Source organism: Alexandromys fortis, unplaced genomic scaffold (assembly GCF_014885135.2).
Source record: "Alexandromys fortis isolate MF-2015 unplaced genomic scaffold, M_Fortis_MF-2015_v1.1 scaffold_26, whole genome shotgun sequence".
Taxonomy (NCBI): Eukaryota; Metazoa; Chordata; class Mammalia; order Rodentia; family Cricetidae; genus Alexandromys; species Alexandromys fortis.
The window spans coordinates 9,655,015-9,669,258 of record NW_026067894.1 but is presented as its reverse complement, the minus strand read 5'-3'; the positions used below and the strand labels follow the sequence as shown (position 1 = coordinate 9,669,258).

At 51.1% G+C, this 14,244-nt stretch overlaps 1 protein-coding gene across 1 annotated transcript in view; it reads right to left on the bottom strand.

Moving 5' to 3' along the window:
• Epb41 (erythrocyte membrane protein band 4.1) overlaps positions 1-6,632 on the bottom strand; it is a 146,966-nt gene extending 140,334 nt beyond the window's left edge. The window contains exon 1 of the mRNA XM_050151299.1: positions 6,478-6,632. The gene's annotated coding sequence lies outside the window, so the exon portion shown is untranslated. The remainder of the gene's footprint in view (positions 1-6,477) is intronic.
• Between the last annotated feature and the right edge of the window lie 7,612 nt (positions 6,633-14,244).

The following is a 14,244-nucleotide window of genomic DNA, read 5'->3' as shown; positions in this document are numbered from 1 at the left end:
CACACACATATATTCTCTCTCTCTCTCTCTCTCTCTCTCTCTCTCTCTCTCTCTCCCTCTCTCTCTCTCTCTCTCTCTCACACACACACACACACACATACAATAATAATACAACTTAAAATTTAGGAATAAATTTTTAAAAATAAGTTAAAAAGATTAAAATAAATCCCTGCACTCAGGAGGTAGAGACAGCTTGGTCTACAGAGTGAGTTAGAGGACAGACTCCAAAGACACAGAGCAACCCTGTTTCGAAAAACCAATACCAAAACTATAAAATTAAAGGATTAAACTAAAACAGCAAATAACCAGACAATTGGCAGTAATGCAGATAACTTAAACTTCTCAGGACACCTACACCTAGGGGAACAAAATTCTCTAGGACCCTTTGTTATGGAAAATTACTTTAACAATGTAAAAATGTGTTACATTAGTTCATGCTGCATTTGTTTAACAATGTAAAGATGTGCTGTTTTGCCTGCCTAAGGCACCTGATTAGTCTAATAAAAAGCTGAATGGCCAATAGCTAGTCAGTAGAGGGATAGGTGGGACTGGTGGGCAAAAAGAATAAATAGGAGGAGGAGTCTAGGCTCGAGAGAGAACAAGAGGAGTGAAGGAAAGAGAGAGAGAGACATCTGGGGCCAAGAAGCAGGCAGGCAGACAGACACAGAGTAGGACATACAGACTGAAAGAAAAGTAAAAAGCCCTGAGGCAAAATGTAGATGAAGAGAAACAGGTTAATTTTAAGTTCTAAGCTAGTGGGACAAGCATTAGCTCAGGCCGAGCATTCGTAATTAATAAGTCTCCATGTTGTGATTTGAGAACTGGTAGGAGATCCAAAAGAAAGTCTGCTACAGCCTTCCCCAGCTAAAGCCAAATGGCCAGTAATGCTAATTTAATGCTTATCTACCTGTCTGAGTCAAGCAGCTTTCCAAGGGAAGAGACCAGGCAACCAAGGATAAGAAGGGTGACGGAGCCAAGTCACACAGAGCCAAGTCGCATAGTGAATCACACCAGGCAGAGCCCAGTCCGTATTCGGGGTGGGGAGGGGCGCTCAGGGACTCCTGACCCCTGGATTCTAGTCCAGCTACTAAGAGTTAAAGATAGGGAGTAAGGAGAATAAAGGATGAACACTTATTTGAAACCTCCTCCGAAAGAAGCCTAGGGCAGAGGAAGCCAAAGATTACTGATCAGCCCATACTGGGCTGCTTCTGGCTGCTCCTTCCCACAGCCACTGGGGGAAAAGTCTTGTGATATGTCTGTCACAAATGAAGTCACAAGATCCAGAGATGTTTACCACTTGTCCAAGGGTACACCATGAGGAAAATGATAATACCTTGGAATCCCTCCTCACACCCCTACCTTTAACCCAAGCCTTCCCAACTGCCCCTTGGGAAGTTTCGCATCAGAGGAAATCGAAAGGCTCTGCCACGCCCTCCCAGGAGGTCCAGTTGCCTTTCACAGCCTCTAAGGAATTCACAATTGTGGTGACTAGATAAGGGTCATACAGTCTCTGAGCCTCAAAGATAGTGGACACTTTGTATCCATCTTAAACTTTCTGAGCCTCCAAGAAGGTGAATATTTTGTATCCATTAACTATCTAGTCCAACACACAGCACATGGCTGGGTGGTAGTAGAGTCTCAACAAATGTCTTTATTTATTCAGAAATTTCCACTGAGACCTACTACACCGAGACCTTGGTGCAAGAGACAAAGGCATGGAACAGATGAACAAGCCCCTGCCCTGGTGGGGTCTGTGTATAGGAGCAAATACATAGACATAGAAGGCTATCAATATTCTCATTTTGCAGAAATGAAACTGTGATACAAAAGCCATCCATTTGTAAGTGGCAGAATAAGGATTCTGTTCTGAGCCATCTGCCCTAAAGCCCTCTAGGTCTTTGTCAAGTCACCCAAATCACTACCCACTATGTCAAGCATCAAGAAACGACTCAGTATCTTATATTCCAGAGAGTACCTTCTCTCTGTACTTCTGCCCTGACCTCTTGTGCCTCCCAGTGGCCTCAGAGGCACATACATGCATCAGAATGGCACAGTGCAGCCGGTTATGTCAAAGCAGTACTCACCCAGAAGGAGCCGTTGTGGTCACACAGCCCGTTGGGGAGAGACAGCGGAGCCATCGTCACGGCGGCACATAGAAACAAAGGACAGAAGTGAGACACAGCACAAACAACAAACCGTCCTGATCAGCTAGACGGCACCTGCTCCCCAAACCCCGGGGTGCCTCTGGATGACCAGACACTACCCAGGAAGCTACTATGTGACAACCCACCCTGAGCTCATCAGGCCACCCTGGGCCCAGTCTCCTATGGGCATCCACAGCAGCACCAGGTGCCAGGTACTGGGAATGGGGCCAGGTCAGACAGGGTGAACCTTCGTGCAGCACGGAAGAGAAAGTTTACTAAACTCCTGCTGTGGTGCATGCCTCGAGGAGACCTTGAGGACCTGGGGTCAAATCCTGCCTCTCTCATTTACAGCTCTATGCTGGTGTCCTCCAGGGGGTTTCCTAATTTCTCCACACCTCCTTTGCTTACCTGAATCATAGAGGGTAGCCCAGATCCCCTGCTTAGGTCTAGGCAGGAGTCTGAGAGTTCACATACTGAAAAACTTTCCGAACGATACTTGGCATACAATTTGTTTATAACTTGTAGCTCCGATGACTACAAAGGGCTATGGACAAGGGCTTTGGAGGGACCTGGCGAGGGTGGGGCCACCATCTCCCCTAAGAGGACGAGGGAGATAACAAAAGGTGAAGTCCGGGCACAATGCCTTGGTGCTGCGAAGACTGTAAACGCTGCTGTTGATCGTAGGGTGTTCTCCAGCATGTCCCCACCACGAGAAGTCCCATCAGGGCTGTGGCAAGTGCCCCTCCCCACAAACACACCCAGGACTGCAACTTCAGATTGAAAAATGACCAGCCACCATATGCTCCCAATTCTACAGATATTCCAGTTTGGTCAGTCACCCAGAACACGGTGCTAGTGAAATTGATGCTGTTCCCATTTTACACACAAGGACAGAGGGTGAAAGGCCTCCCTTCTCCTTTGGCGGCCTCATGTGGGTCTCCCGGCCTATGGAAGTGATCAAGCTCTCATGTCTGCTTGGATTGTGTTCTCTAGATTTCCCTGACTTCTACCGCTTGGTCTCAGGAGAACTAGCTGCACGGCCCAGGCAAGCCTTGGAACTCTTTGATCTGGAACCGTCATTGTCAAACAGCCAGCTTTAGGATGCAAACTGTTCCCAAAACCACCCTCCAGGCTCAGTCATTAGCCCCATGACCACGGTCTATCTCTATAGCTGACCGTGGCCACTAACTTATAGGTCAAGGGATGTCTGCATTCACTCAAATCCACATTTTATAGATGAGGAAACTGGGGTCCAAAATAGACACAAGATAACTTTTCAATGTCCAGCTCTTGCAGCAGACAGTTGAGTAGATAAGGCCTCTAAATAAACACCACTGGGCCCTGAGATGTAGGCGTCTCCTCTCTCTTTTTTCCAGCTCCCCAGCTGAAACATCCCAGAGCTCAGAGGTCCATCCAGAAGCCATTAGGGGTTTCAATAGTTAGGACTGAGGAATGGCAACACCTCGGGATGGACGGAGTACCGAGGCGTGAGGGTTTCCTGTCTGAGGGAGGATTGGCCCTAAGTCAGCCACTTCATAGCTGTGTGGCTTTGGTCAAATCAATTTGCCCCCATGAACTCCTAGGAAACAAGGGTGATGCTTCCTGGGGCGCTAAAGATTTAATGAGTTAATGCTACGTGCTACACCCTTAGAACAGCAAATAGGCAATGGTCCTATTTAACTAAAGAACAAAGCCCAAAAACAGGGTATGTGGCCTCGCTACGCACAACCTCAGTCCAACCCCATTCTATCTCCTCCACAGTTATGAGTCTAAGTTCTAAACCAGTTCATGGGGTGTGATCGGTTCCTACTGTCAAAAGTCACCAATACAGGAAACAGTAGCAATGGTGTTAGAAGACACGTAGAGACTTTAGGCTGGTTTCCGTCTCCATATTCCTGAGGGAAACTGAGATCCAGGAGGAAAAGCACCTGACCCACAGGCCATGAAAGGATAGAATCCTGCCCTATGATAAACTGTAGGCCCCGGGTAAATTCTGAACACATACACACAACACAAACATGCACACGCGCACACACACACACACACACACACACACACACACACCTCCCTGTCATAAGAACCCAGTCTGCAAACCCAACAGATCTCAGTCACTACGACCCTGGCAGCCAAGCCTATGTGAGTATCCTTTTCAGTTCTGTTGCTGGGAAACCTGTATGGCACATAGTAGGAACTCAGGAGGCTTAGAAAACGAGCCAATAAGGTTTTCTGGCTTCAGGCTGAGGGTCCCTGTTAGGCCTCTCTCTTTGTATCCTCCCTCCTGATTCCCACCATAGCCTCTGTCTCACCCTGTACCCGGGTCCTATTAACTGGGCCTAGTTCCAGCTCACAGAGTGCTGGGCCTGCCCCGAGTCAGCATCTTCCCAGCCAGCCTGGGATATTCCTGTTCAACCCAGCCAGCCCGGCTCCTGGCCAGGGTCCACTCTGCAGAGCGGGTGCTGGCTCTACCAGACCCTCACACCCACTGACCTATAGGTGGGGCAATCATGTGGTCCTAGGAGCTTCTACTGGCACCCAGGGCCTACAGAGGGAGGTCAGCCTGGTCTAGACGGTACAGGGACATGTTGATCAGGAGACAGTGGGGTGTGGGGGGTGCCACCCACACAACCAGCCACTCCACCCAAGCCCCATGTTGCTGGCTGGGACCTAGCAAGCACTGACTAAATCTCCTGTGTACACAGGGAAACCTAAGGGTCCCCCACTCCATCCCTTTCTTAAAACACCCCACACTGGGGTGTTCTCATACCAACCACCAATCTGGCCCCCGCATACCTTCTGATTCGTTTGATTCTGCTAATGCCTGTAAGGTCCAGATTATTGGCTAAGGGGGCTGGGAGAGGGTAAGTGACTTATGCAAGGTCACAACGTGACAGCTGGATTGGGACTCAAACCTAGTTCTTCCGTGTGGTACTGATGCTGCCCTCCCTCTCTGTTCCCTATGGTTTCCGGGTCCCTTTCTTCCCCGACCTTGCACCTCCATCTGCAATCTCCCTCCCCCACTCCCACCTCACCCCTGCTATCACACCTTGCTCCTGTGCACCCAACAGCAGCAGGTACCACAGGCTGACACTGAAAGTTATTTCCGAGATCTCTGGCTTAGGAGGGCCTTGAGGGCGAGCAGTAACCCCAGCAAATGCTCCTTAAACAAGCCTGTTCTTTCTACCTCTCTACTTCCTCCATCCCCAAGCCAATCTCCATGGCCTCCCTTCCCCACCCCAACCTCCTGCCAGCATCCACCTCCAGGCCTGTGACCCGGATGGGGACGTGGGGACGTGGGGACAAGAACTTACTAACGTGTTGGGGGAGAAGGGGTTCTGAGACAGTGCTCTGGCCTCTCCCTCTCCCCTTCAGTAGCTGAGGACCCGACTCTGACTTGGCACCAAGCAACTACGGCCGGACTCTCAGCTGCCCTAAAACCCATCCCAACCAGCCGTTCTCCCAAAGCCTCTACGTTGGGAGAAGGTTCCAGAGGAAGAAAAGCGGCTATCGCTTAAATGCAGTCATTCCCTCCCAGGGGACTCCTAGGGCGCTGGAACAACTAACTACACCACCCTCTCTTGTCTGTCTCAGCAGATTCCACCGAGGGTCCCTTGGAGCAAGTCCCCGCCTCCAGCCTGCAGGGCTGCAGGGGTCCGGTCCTCCCCAAAGAGGTGGGGCCTGCGGGGAAGTGCGGGTTGAAGAGCGACACAACTCTTAGGGAAACGCGGAGAGCAGACAGGGAAATATGTAAGACAGAGAACCCAGAGACGGCAACGTAGGAGCCTGGCCCTGAGCAGACTAGGAGACCCGAGGCGGAGGAAGTCCCAGTCTGGACGCGAGTACGTGCGTCCGGGCGGCGACCCGAGGGCCACCCTGATCAGCGGAGCCAGGGTCGCACCTCGCGGGTCCCGGGGTCCGGAAACTCAGAGTTAGTTACGTAAGGACCAGAGCTGGGCTCCCGGGGTCCCCCTCCCACCGCCCTCTGGGCCGCCAGGAGCACGCGGGGCGCGCAGGGCGGGGCTGGCCGGACGGCCTGGGGCTGCGCCACGGCTCAGAGACCCGCAGCGGACACCCACGACAGGACTCCAGTTCCGGAGCGAGCTCCTGCACGCCGTCTCCCGAGCTCCGCGTACCCTCAACTTTGAGACTCCAGAACCCCTGGGGACCTCAAGTTCGGAGCATGCAATCCAGGACCTCCAGCACCCACGCCGGGTATCCGGTGACCCTCGGCTCGCTGCTCCCGTGATGGCCCCGGCCCTTGGGAGTGGGCTTCTGGGTCCTGCACCTTGTCCCTCCCAGACATCGGGGGCCACCCCCTAAGGCGGTCCAGGCTCACCTGAGCTGCGTAAGGCAGAGACCTGGCAGGGACCTGGCCAGGCCGGGCCGGGCCGCGTCCTCGCTCTCCGCGACTCTCTCCCTTTAAGAGGTTCCTGCCACTTTGCCCCGCCGGGGGCCTCCACCTGCACTGACAGGGCAACTCTGCTGTGAGGCCCCGCCCTCCCCTCGGGAGGTCCTCTAATTGGTGCAGACAACTGCCAATCCTAGGGGCGGCGGGCAGGCCCCAGCGAAACAGCCCGACTGTCGCAACCGGGAAGGGGCGGGGGCTGCAGGTGCGGCCAGACCGGGACACCCAGCCTAGGACAGCTCCTGAAAGACCCGGAGCGGTTAGGGGGAGGGGAAGCATGGAGTTCCTGGATTGGCTGCTGCGGTCCTTGACGTCATGTGGCAAAAGTATAAAGCAATTTACAACGTGGTGCTAACCCTAAGGCTGCTAGGTTGGCACGGAGGTTATCCTAAGGGAGTTAGGAGAGTCACCTTGACATAGACTTACCTGGACCACAGGTCTCACCATTCCATTCTGGGTGCCCTCGAGCAAGCCACTTCTCTGAATCTGAATTTCCTCAACTAAAAATCCTCGGATGTTTTCTTGAGAATGAGTGATATTTGCTAAATGCCAGTCTCAAGCCTGGGGCCCAAGAAGGTGTTCATGAACTGGAGTTCTGGCTTCCCTAGTGCCCACCTTGTCCCTCTTCCCAGGTACCTACCCTCTTCTAACGATCTGCCCCAGCCACCCTGGAAGGGTTAAGTGGTCACTGGCCTCAGACCCTCTTCTCCCTTGCCCTTCAGACCTGCCCTCTCTCGCTCACATAGTGCCAAGGTCAGGAAGCTGGCTGGCTCCCAGCGTGGATTCATCCCAACTAACCCACCCCAGGGTTTCAAAAGCTGTTCATGAGATTAAGGCCAAATCTGCCTTAGGATTCCCACCTAAGAGAGGACAAACATAATCCCCCTTTTATGCGGAGGAATAGTCGCGATACCAGGGAGCCCTGGTGAGTTAGTCTGTTGTGTGGGCAAACTGGGAAAACTGGGGATCACCAAGGGCAAAAAACTTCCTGAGTCTTGGTGACATGAATGTTTTGTCATGGAAGAAGCTCACTCGGGGCACCAGAGAAGCCTGTGAAATCCTCTGACCGGACATCTAGATGTGTTTCAGTCCCGGCTGTAAGAAAACCTGGGGCATACATACCCTCAGGCCCCAAAGCTGACTGAGACTCCGCTCCCCTGCCTATGCATGACAGTGCTGGCCATTTGGTCAAAGCTAGAAACTCTTGGACAGTGGAGGCTAGACTCCGCGCTTAACTCAGCATTGAGTGTTGGTAAAACCTCTTCCCCTCTGGGGCAAAATATGCTGCAGCACCAACCTTAGGTAGAATTACTGTGCCGATTGAGAGTGAAAACTACGTATGTAAATATTCAATCTTGGATCTAGTACTGTTTTTTTAATTGCTCTCACATGTATCCATGCATGCCGGAAAGAGCAAACAGGCTATGAATTCGTTAATTTGGCCTCAGGAAACAAGGGCTCCCCAGCCAACTGCCTCCTCTCCCGGACTCAATCGAAGGGCTGAGGAGAGGAAAACCCCAGCCTTGGGGTGGCCGGAGTTATTCTAAAGGACTATAAGAGGCCCCACCTCTAGGCTGGGGCATGTGGCTCCAGCGCTGTCGGGTTAAGCTGCCAGTGGGTGACTCAGCACGAACAGCATCTGCCCCAGCCTGATAAGCAAGTATGTGCGTTTGTACTTGGGAAACACAGAGGAGAATGTGAACTCCTGTGTTGGCTGCCAGTGTCCTGGGGCTGGAGCTGGATTGGGGGCAGGTGCGTGTGAGCTTATACACAAAGGGACGACTCTTTATGTTGCCTGGCTCTGGAGAACTTTGTCCTGCCCCTGGGACCTGTGTGCCCAGCCATCCATGTGTGTTTCCTGTTGAGGCACTATGTAGACAACCAGGACCTCCTAAGGAACTCTGCGGGGGTAGAGGTTGCTGTCAAGGCCTCTTCCAGAGAAACCATAGTTTCCATGGCCTTCCTAGAGAGAGGCTCCCTGTGAGAGACGATCTCCTGAAGGAACAGCTCGTATTTACTCATCACTGGTATTTTATGTCATCTGCTCCTTTTACAGCGTCAGATTCTTCCAGTCAGAAGTGCTTGGAGCTCAGAGAGCCGAAGTGACAGCGTCAAGTCACACAGTTCTGAAATAACTGTGCCAGTGACAGGCAGGGGGCAGTTTTCCTCCTCCCGGAGGCTGAGTGCCGGGTCTGCTGGGGCCTGTGAGCGACTGATAAGCTGGGGGGAGGGGAAGGGACCTGTTTGTGTAGGCCGCCCTCCCCTTCTGAGAATGTGTGAGCCTTCTTATCCTGTCAGAGCCTGGGTGCTGTCCTCAGCTTCAAGTGGGCTTGAGCTGGGTGATAAAGTGATCAGGAATGGGGGGAGGGGTGAAGTGTGGATGGACATATATGGGAACATCTCTTTCTTCAACAGAACTTCATTAAGCATTTTACTGAAAGTTAGCGCCCCCCCCCCCATACCAAAACAGACAAGGTAGCATGTCTACAGTACCCAGCACTTGGGAGGTTGAGACAGGAGAATCTGTTCAAGACCAGCCTGGGGTGGCACATGAAGTCCTCTAGCAAACAAACAGAAAGTTAATCCCTCAGTGAGAGAGAGAGAGAGAGAGAGAGAGAGAGAGAGAGAGAGAGAGAGAGAGGAGAGAGAGGGGGGGGGCTATCATGCCCTGGGTCTCTAGTCATATAGTATCTCAAGAGGCTGAAGCAGGAGAATTGCTTGAAAGGATTTCAAAAGCCTCGTCTACCCTGTCTCAACATAAACAAACAAACAAAAAAATACAACCCAAATAAATAAACAAACAAAATTTTAACCTGCCAGGAGGACTCACAAGATGTCTTTTCGGGTAAAGGCCCCAGCTACCAAACCTGAGGTAGTTGCCCAGGACCCACTGATGGAAAGAGAGAACCAACCCCTCAAGTTAATCTCTGACCAGCACACACACACACACACACACACACACACACACAATCCTAATGCTTAGGGAGCACTGGCCGAAGAATCGGGAGTTCAAGACCATGCTTAGCTACACACTGAGTTCAAGATGAAAAGCTTTCAGAAAATCCTGTCTCCAAAAACCCACTAGTTCAAAAGCAGAAATATTGACCCTGCTTGGTCCAAGGGTAGAAAGAGGATCTCAACCAGGCCAAATGCATGATGGGAAAGAAGAACCGCAGGCCCAAGACAGCCAGGCAGCTCCAATCAGCTGCTGTTTGAATCCTGCCTCTGCCACTCACAGGCTTGTGGCTTCTGCTTAGACTGTTTCTTCATCAAATGAGGTAACAGCACTCACACCCTGTTTGTCTTTCCCAACCGCAGCCACTGGAAGAGAAAGCCTTTGTAAGTTACTCTCTATGGGAGAAGCACAACCCTGCGGTGATTCATGGCTCCAGAGAGGACAGCCCTGAACAAATGTGTATTCAGATCTGGGGAGGCAGTGTGGCCCCATCTGTAGGATGAAGAACATTTTCTGGAGGAGGTGACCTTCCCGCTGCTTTCTGTAGGATGAATTTACTACATAGGGATGGAAAAGTACATTCCACGGGGAGGAGTAGCCTGCACAGACTCAAAGATAGGACAGTAGTAAAAATATGTGTTCCCGGAACAAAACATAGGCTGGCAGAGCCTTAAAATGGAACAAACCATGAGAACAATGTAGAGAAGGTTTCAGATGCCAGGTCCGGGCCCAGAAAGACAGATTTGGAGATGGCTGGGCAGTCCTTGAAGTGAAACCACTCATAGACTAGTGGGGGGGGGTGACCGCCATTGGGGAAGGGAGACGTGGTATGGGGTCAACTCTTCCGGAAGGACAAAACTCCAGATAAGCAGATGGAAGATGACATAAATACAGAAAAAGTTAAGCTTTTTTTTTTTTTGCCCCAGCCTAGGGCTAGGATAGGGGAGGCAGGGATGGAAGAGTGGGGGTGTCCCCAGGCAATTGTGTTTGGGGCACCTCTCACCTACCACCAAACACTGAAGGTTTTTTTAAAATATATATTTATTTTATGTTCATTGGTGTTTTGCCTGCATGTATGTCTGTGTGAGGGTTATAGAGCCCCTGGAACTGGAGTTACAGACAAGTGTGGGCTGCCATGTAGGTGCTGGGAATTGAACCTGGGTCCTTTGGAAGGACAATCAGTGCTCTTAACTGCTGAACCACCTCTCCAGCCCCAACACTGAAGGTTCTAAAAGGCCACTCGGTCCAAGAGTTTATCTGGTTTTGTTGCAGTGTGGGGCTGGTGCCAATACTGCCAGGAAAACCCCTGTCGGTGGAAGATACCACCTCCTGTTGAAACAAGCCTGGGGGTTTGGAGATGCCCGGTGCCTCATCCTCTCGATCCACGAGGCACCTTGTTTTATGGATGAATAAATGGAGCGAAGTGACCTTTTTCCCAACACAGTCAGTAAGCAGCCTGAGCAGGACTGGAAGACAGCACCTTGATTTGTTGGGAGAGCGGGAAAGATTTGAGAGTGCATGGGAAACAGCTGAGATTCCGGCTCTTAAAAAAAAAAAAAAAAAAATCCAGGGAGAAGGAAAGACGGTGTTTGGCGCCACCTAGTGTTAGCGAGTCGAGATGCCGCCGAGGTACAGAGCTGAGCCATCCGGGCTGCCAGGAATTAGTGGCAGTGATTTCAACCTTATAAAAATAGGGGTACGGGTTATGGGGGAGGTGGTTTTCAAGCAAGACTGTCCTGGATTGCATAGCCAGATCACACAACCTGCTAAGAGTCGTTAAATATAGGTCATTATCCTGCCGGGCAACTGGGGCACAGGCCTTTAACCTCAGCACTAGGGAGGCAGAGGCAGGTGGGTCTCGGAGTTCAAGGCTAGCCTGGTCTACAAAGCGAGTTCCCTGTAGCCAGGGCTACACAGAGAAACGCTGTCTCGACAAACAAAGCACAACAGAAAGCTTATTATTCTGCTCCTCAGCTCCTCCCTAAAGCCCTCGGTGAGAACAGCACGTGGTTGGCAAGCAAGAGGCCTAGGGTTTGGGCTTTGTCACATACTAGAGAGATAGCGAGGAGGCAGGATTGACACACTAGGCGGAGCCCAGACTCTGGAGCAGGCAGCTTGTTTATGGACCTCTTTAAAGAAAACAATGCAGCCAGGCGCAGAGACAGGAGGATCACTACCAATTTAAAACCAGCCTGGTTTACCCAGCAAGTTCCAGGCAGAGATAGGATGCCAGTGAGACTCTGTCTAAAAAAAAAAAAAGGAGACAAAAATACAGCCAGACATGGTGTCTCAGATATGTAACCTCAGCACTTCTGGATGCTGGATGCTGAGGCAGGAGGACTGCCATCAAGTTAATATCAGTCTAAACTACACCCTGAACCCTGCCTCCCCCTAAGAAAGAGTACAACTGGACATGGTGGCTCGGACCTTTACTGCTTAGCACTCAGAACACTGAGGCAGGAGGATCTTGAGGCCAGCCTGACCTACAAAAAAAAAAAAAAAAGACTGTCCTAAAAAAAAAAATAGGGGGGCTGAGAGGTTGCATGATCTGTAGAGTGCTGGTCTTGTAAACTTAGGACCTGAGGGGCTTTGTTAAGTTTTATTTTTAACTTTTAATTATGCGTGTACATGTGTGTCCGATGCCAGCAGAATCCAGAAGAGAGCATTGGATCAGCTGGAGTGGTTGTGAACAGCCTGATGAGGGGGCTGGGAATTGAACCTGGGTCCGCAGCAAGAGCAACCCCTGCTCTTAACTGCTGAGTCACCTCTCTAGCCACAGGACCCAAGGTTTTTGTTGTTGTTGCTGCTGGTGCAGTTGCTGTTGTGAGGCAGGGTCTCTCTATGTAGACCTGGCTGTCCTGGAACCTGCGCTGTACACCAAGCTGGCCTTGAACTCAGAGATCTGCCTGCCTCTGCTGGGATTAAAGGTTACAACCTGGCGGTCCACTGTACCATCTTACTGGCCCAGCCTGTCAAATTCTTAACCACAGAAGCCAGAGCAGGACACAGAGGGAGCAGGAGGAGGGCAGGCATGCAGGGTGGGTAGGGTAACCATCTATGTCTTCTGCCTGCCCTTTTCTTCTTCCCTGCACCAGTAAAGAAATCAGCTCTTAGTTTTAACAGTTGAGAAAAGTGGACTGGAGAGATGGCTCAGCTGTTGAGTGCTGGCTGCTCTTACATCAGACCTGGGTTCAATTCCCAGCACCCACATGGTGGAACAAGGTCATCTGTAACTCCAGTCCTGGGAGATCCAATGTCCTCAAGGACTAAGCACACACATGATGGACATAAAGTAAAATGAATATTAATCTTTAAAAATTTTAATGAGAATAGCAAGGCCAGGCAAGAGCAAAAAGCTGGACCAAGCTCACAGATCATGCCGGGACCATGGTTGGGTTCCATCTGCTGGACTTAAGGCCCAAGGTTCTCTTTGTTCACCTTTCATCCCAGATGGTGGGGATCAAACAGTCCCTGCAGTCCCCGGCCCATCTCTCTCTCTACTCTCTTTCCTGGATCCTTCAGCAAAGCCAGGTGGTAAAGAGTTTAAGGGGCCCCCAAAGTCCTTAGGAGTAGGGAATGAAGGAAGGAGCCCATCGGGAGCCCCAACATTGGGTCGAGGACAGGGGTTTGGCTTGGTCGGCTTCATTCACTGCTTCCCTCTCTGAGAGCAGCGCCTGGCTCGCCATAAGCTATGCCTGTGGTTCAGTGAATGAGCTGGAGGAAGCAGCTTCCTTCCGGGGAAATCATCCCTCCTGGCCGCTCTCATCCTCCTCTGGGTGCCTCCTGACCTAGGGGAGGAGATCTTGGCTGAGCTTCCTGTGTCTCGGCAGACACTCTCAGCTTGGCCCCTTCCTTCTGCTCAGAGCGCCATCCTAAGAGAAGCAGCCATCCTCCCCCATCTCCCCTTTTGGTGCAGATGCTCACTTCGCTACCAGGAATGTGGCTCAGTTGGTGGAATGCTTTTGCCTCAGATGCACTAAGCTCCACGGTTGATCAAATAAAACCAGGCATGGTGGGATATGTCATATGTCTAGACTCTTAGAATAAAGGAGGTAGAGGCAGGCGGATCAGGACTTGAAGGCTCTCCTCAGTTACTTACAAACAACAACAACAACAACAAATTTTCCCCTTTCAAATTTTCCACTTAAAGTAGAATACAAAATAATGGGTTATGGGAGGCTGGGGAAAGCTCAGCAGTTAAAATCACCAACTGCCGCCTTTAATCCCAGCACTCAGGAGGCAGAGGCAGGCGGATCTCTGTGAGTTCAGAGACCAGCCTGGTCTACAAGAGCTAGTTCCAGGACAGATTCCAAAGCTAAACAGGAGAAACCCTGTCTCAAAAAACCAAAAAAGAAAAAGAGAGAGAGAAAGAAAGAAAGAAAGAAAGAAAGAAAGAAAGAAGGACCAGCTGCAGCCAGATAGTGCAGATAGTGGTGGCAGCACACGCCTTTAATCCCAGCACTCAGGAGATGGATCTATGTGGGTTGGAGGCCAGCCTGATCTACAAAGGGAGTTCCAGGACAGCCAGGGCTGTTACAAAGAGAAACCCTGTCTCCAAAAAAAAAAAATTAAAAACAAACAAACAAAAGCACCAACTGCTCTACCAGAGGACCCGGTTCAATTCCCAGCACCCACAAGTACAAAGTGACTCACAACCATCTGCAGCTCTAGTTCCAGGGGATCTGATGCCCTGTTCTGGCTCCCAAGGGCACCAAGCATGATGCTCAAACATACATACAAGC